This window comes from Sipha flava, unplaced genomic scaffold (genome assembly GCF_003268045.1).
Source record: "Sipha flava isolate LNK unplaced genomic scaffold, YSA_version1 238_pilon_pilon, whole genome shotgun sequence".
NCBI classification, from domain to species: domain Eukaryota; kingdom Metazoa; phylum Arthropoda; class Insecta; order Hemiptera; family Aphididae; genus Sipha; species Sipha flava.
In genome coordinates, this window is record NW_020272880.1 from 91,625 (window position 1) to 97,688 (window position 6,064).

The following is a 6,064-nucleotide window of genomic DNA, read 5'->3' on the forward strand; positions in this document are numbered from 1 at the left end:
CGTTGTTGAATTAAATTGTTGTTTAATAGTGCTGGCTTATAATAGATGATTTTTATTTTGTAATTCTGTTAGTTGTTGATTTTCTTTCACTCCTATTTTAAATCTTATCAACACAACACGAAATATTAAAATTCTTATTAAGAAATTTAATTAATATCATACTACTTTAGCAAAAAAGTAAATCTCGATTTACAATGGCTAATTTCACTAAGTGTCATAATATTAGTACGTATAATTTAAAACTATTAAACTTCACTTATTAAAAGTATAATGATTTGAAAATAAGTAAAATTTTTTAGTTTTTAATTACCTTAGTTATACAAATTTTCCAAATATTTTTTCAAAAATTCAAAAAAAAATTTGGTACTACCTCCTATATCATTTTTTTTTGATTTTAGAAATTTAGAAATTTAGTCAAAGCTATATTTCTATAGTAAAATAATTTTTTTAATTATGACGCGTAAAATGGATATTTTGGAAAGTTATAATTTGTGAAAAATATTGGTACTCAAAATTATTTTGAGTACAAACATTTTTCACATTACCATTATTATAGTGGTGGGTAATAAAATTGTGTATAAGTTTTACTAATCTCGCACATAAAAATATTTAAGAAATTTTTTAAAATGTACTCGTATGTATTTAATACTTATGTTTTTTTCTAGGCATTCAACCATTGAAAATTACCCGTTCATCGAACAAAAAAACATTAGTTGTAAGTTGATTTTTTTATACAATAGGTATTTTATATTTTTTACAATTCATAAAATTTGAAATTATTTAACCTTAAATAAACAATTTTTCCCTAAATAAGAAATCTAACCCTATGCATCATTTAAATTCAAATATATTTTATTTCTTATTTATGTATTAAATATTAATGACAATATTTCTGAATTACTTATATTTAATTTATCCCGTTTCTGTAGTATTGATTTCATGATGCTCGAATTAAATATTGAATAAAATTATAATTTTAGTTGAGTAATGATGGCCTGTCCAATGATGAAATTAGTCGGATGTCAACTTCACATAAAATTAAAATACGTGTAGCTCACATACCGAAATTTCCTCGTCCGGTAATCAAAAAACCGAATCCACCAACCCAACAGGATAAACGTAATCGTAAAAATCCTAAAGTAATGAAACCTGATCAGGATATACCTGAAAAAGTCAATCGTAAAATTAATCAAGTATGTATCAAACAAATTATTACCTAAAACATTTAGATGATCATTTTCTTCTGAATTATATTTATTTATAAAATATATAAGTTTCAATTGGAAAATGTGAAATATATTATGATTATTATTAAATCATTATCATTATTTTTTAATTAAGTTCGATAGCTCTTAATGTACATGAAAAATGCCTAATAATTACTGGTTTTTAGAAAAAAAGACTGATTTTAAAGTTTTTACTTTTAGATGCTGAATATGCAGGAAACAAATGTGACAGAATTGAAAAAAAATATTGCCTCAATTCCTTGTTCATATAGTAAATATAAATTAAATAATTATTGAAAGTTTTGATAATAGTATAAAAAATTATAATTATTTCTTAATTTAAAAATGTAATATTTTTGGGTACATATCTACTTTAAATATGAACAATTTAGAGGTTAATTTTTGGTGGATAGATCTGTTAAATTGTTCATATTTATTTAGACGACTTGTTGGAATTTTATCACACACATAAAATATAATTATTGTAAATTACTATACTGGTTTATTAGATCAATACCTATAGAATGTTAACGAAATATTAATTAATTAAGTGTCTAATTTAATTTTTTAGGTGAAATGCATGGCAAGAATATTTCCATGAAAAGGAAAATTTATGATTTAGAAACGAAAATTGTAAAAAAACAAAAAAAATAGAAATGACAGGTAAATACAATTTTATTTATGAATATTAAAAAACAAAAGTGATTTGAATTTTTTTAGAAAAACTGGATAAAATAGTTGATAGTTAAAAATATGATTAATAATAAAATATATGCAGGTACCTAATAAGTAATAATATTAATATTTGTTATTTCACAGAGCAATTATGGATATGATGTCTTCATAATGATCATATCAAGATATTTAAATCAATGTGATAATCACTTTCATGTCAACAATGAATTACTACTGTTTTCTTTTTTGTTTACAACTGTTAACTGTTTTTTATGTTAAATAATTATCTTTTACTTGTTTAAATTTCTGAAGCACCTATTTTCACGTGCTCATAAGTAATTATTATAATTTACCACAAATATACTAACATATAAACAATAATGACAAAGATTATAATTATTTACATGATGCATTTTGATTAAAATGATATTTTTTAGTTGTGTTATAACGCCATAAAAGATTTGTTTTTTTTTCATTTTTTTGTTAATGTTTTAGTAAAAATGTTATAATTTAAATTCTGTTTGAGTGTTGTAAATAAATAAAATTATAACTCACTTAATATTTTGTTATATTTAATTTACAGAATAAAAATGATTATGTAAAAGGATAAATATGAAAATCAACAAGATATATTATTACAATAATTTCTATACAGTCACCCCTAAATAAATTTCTTGGTAAATATTCTTTGTGTAAGTGGGGTAAAACTATTGATTGCACTTTTAAGACATGATTTTTATTCAAATGTGAACTTGCCTTATTCCAAAAAAAAAAAAAAAAAAAAAAAAATGAAAATTTGAAATAAGAACATATGTTTTTATCATGTTTGTTGACGTTGAAATACTGATTTACATATAAAGTAGGTACCTAGTGGTTGAGTCGAGTAAATAATTTTTATACAGTACAATGTTATAGGATTAAATTGATTATTAATTATTTTTTGAAATTAAACAATCATTTCGGGTGACGAATTTTAGACTATTCTATAATATGGTATAAGTATGATAATAGTTGATTTGACTTCTTGTTTCGCCTGAGAAAGAATGCGGTCTATGATTCATTCAGTTTGCGTCATTTGGTTTAAGCATTGTTTGATGTTCCACAAACGAATCGGGATGGTAGTGATTACGGTTTCGGAATCCTCTGTGATTGAACTTCGCAACTTCGTTTACAGCGAAAGTCAGTGGTGCCTACAAGTTGTCCATGAACTAGTGCAATTATAATTATAGTGCCCCCAATTTATTTTGGTCTACATCCATACGACTATATTTGTTTGATTTGAAGTCGCAGCAGGAAGAGCATTTTATTTATATCTGAGGCATTTTTCGACCCTAAATAACAGTTATGATAGTTATCATAATTTGAACTCTAAATGAAACCATGAATATACTATGGCGTTTTTTTTTTGTGTCTCTGTTCACGATTTCGAACAGATGGATATTTCCGATCATACTGTCGTTAGAGTATTATGGTATTATGATTATGTCATTAGAAATTATATTTTGAGTATAAGCATATTATTTTATTTTAATGACCAATAATCTATATAAAAGAATAACTACCAAGAAATAATACTAATCGAATTTTATAATTTGTATGTAAATATTTGAACTTTATATTTAGAAATATCCTTTATTTGTATTTATCTCTTTTAAAGTATTATTTTATAAAATTATTAATAATAAAAAAAGAATAATATAGGTATATTTGTATTTATTATTATGCATATTATGTTTAGACAAGAATTATGTTTATCCGGTAGAGCGCGGTACGTATTTATGATTTTAAAATAGTGAAATTAATTTTTATTTCCCTTTTTCTGTGATATTATTGCTAAGAAAATAAGATTTTAACTGTTTTGATTTTTGTGATGTCCTTAGATTTTAGTATTTTATTACCAAAACCACTGCACGTTTTTTAAATATCATATCTTGTAAAATAATAATATTTTATTTTTAAGTAGTTTTCTATTAGTTGTTAATATTTTTGTGTTCTATATTGTAGAATTTTAGTAGTTTAAATAACCGAAATAACTAAGTGGAACTAACATTACATTAGTTGTATTAGTTGTTATTTGTTACATCTTGAATTAGAATTCATAATTCACACTATGTGAATACAACATGTGACAAGGGATATTTTGTTCATGTACATGCAATCATATTGTTATGCAATCACAAAAGCGGATTTAGACGATTATGAAAATTGTATACAGGCAGTGATGCAACTAGGGGATTTGTGACTCCCTCACAGTATGTAGTTAACTCAAACTTAACTTATTCTCCCCACCAAACACCTTCCAGTTTTAAATTGTTTTTAAATGTATAATTCTCTCCCCCCCCTCTCACTCGGAAAATAAATCCTAGTTGCAACACTGTATGTAGATACCATGTATTTCAGAAAATAAATTTGAAGTATCTAATATGTATGCATTATGTATAGATAATAGTACAAAACACTGTACTCGTAAATTATAATAATGGTAAATTTATGTTTATAAATAAAAACCAACAATGTACGTTATTTGAAATCATTAATGATCATTTATTGAGACTGGAAATAAAATAAATTAACTGATGTTAATTGTTGTTTTTTAAATGTAAGGATTACGTTATAGACGTTATCTAGGAAAATGTTGATTGCAATTATTGTGTATAATAATGTAAATAATTAATGGTTGCACGTGGATCAATAATTTTCATCTATGGATGGTTCAACAAGTTCAAATATTTTTGTAGGTAGTCAGAAATTTAATTTTTGTGCCGGTATATGTGTTGCATGTACCGTATACGACCGTAAAACGTTCAAGGGGATGCTAGTGCCTATTTGACTGGAGATGAGTCATGTTTTTTTTTTATTATTATTTTGAACTTTCTGAATTTAAATTGGTAGAACATGGTAGAACACTACACGCTACATATCGAGGAGTACATAAAAAATATTATGAATGTTTGCCATACACAGTTGATTCTATAAAAATAATAATAATAATAATTCTCAAAACTTTTTTAGAAGGGTTTGGGGGTTTGGACCTCGATAAGTTCACATATATTATCTGTACTCCAAGATACTCAAAAGATACACCACGAAAAACTATTCCACTTTACTATAAAAGATGGCATACTAAACTACTGAATTAAAATGGAACAGTATAAATAGGATTCAAGAATACATATCAATATAATTGATGCTATACGATTACAGCCAATGAACTTTGTTGTCGAGGCCTTCATTTAAAATAAAAAATAAAAAAAATTTACGCTATGTTAAGAAAATTAAAATGTAGACAAAATATCAAAATATATTTTTAATTTAATCTACGTCTATAGAGTTAGCTTTAAGCAGTGGTGTACCTGTAGGAGGGACAATAGGGGCATTTGCCCCCCTCCCCGAGAAATTTTTAATACCATAATGCATATTAATTGTTCAGCTTAAAAAATGTAAATTATAAATATTTTTAATTTTCACTAATTTTAAACGCGTTTGATGTCAAAAGTTTTTGTTATAATTTATTTATCAATGTAATATAAAATATCAATATTCGACCGAATTGGGATTAGGAGTGATGGTAACATATAGTCGCTATTTTATAATGTGGTTATCATTGATATCAAGTGATTAACATGAATTTTATGTATTTAGTAATAATTTATAATAAAGTTTCAGATTATATTATAACAATGAAAAATTGTTCAATTAATTTATGCCTACCCCCAAAAAAAATGTTTCATAAGTACGTCACTGGCTTTAAGTAATAAATGTTTAGATGTAGTTTAGATGCAGTAATATAAATAAAAAATAAAAATATATTTTGCAAAAAAATAATTGACCTCGACGTGATTTGAACACGCAACCTTCTGATCTGGAGTCAGACGCGCTACCGTTGCGCCACGAAGTCTCTGATAATGTTTTTAAAATTATAAATAATATAAATATCTGTTCGTCATAATAAGTATTAAATTTTTTAAATAATTTATAATTCACAACTTAATAACTATATTTTATTAATATAAATTAATATTTAGAAATATATTTTATTCGATTTAGTATATGATAAGGAACCAAACACAGAAAGAAATTGTAATTAAACATAAAAAATATGCTGTGACCAATACGAACACAAGACAATAATTGTACCTATAAATTGCGACAAATTCCCCTTG

The 6,064-nt window shown here is 24.7% G+C and overlaps 1 non-coding gene across 1 annotated transcript; it reads right to left on the reverse strand.

Annotated features, from left to right (window-relative positions):
* Nucleotides 1-5,727: 5,727 nt before the first annotated feature.
* Nucleotides 5,728-5,799, reverse strand: Trnaw-cca. Its single transcript has one exon. It is a non-coding gene; the product is annotated as a tRNA-Trp (tRNA).
* Nucleotides 5,800-6,064: the final 265 nt, after the last annotated feature.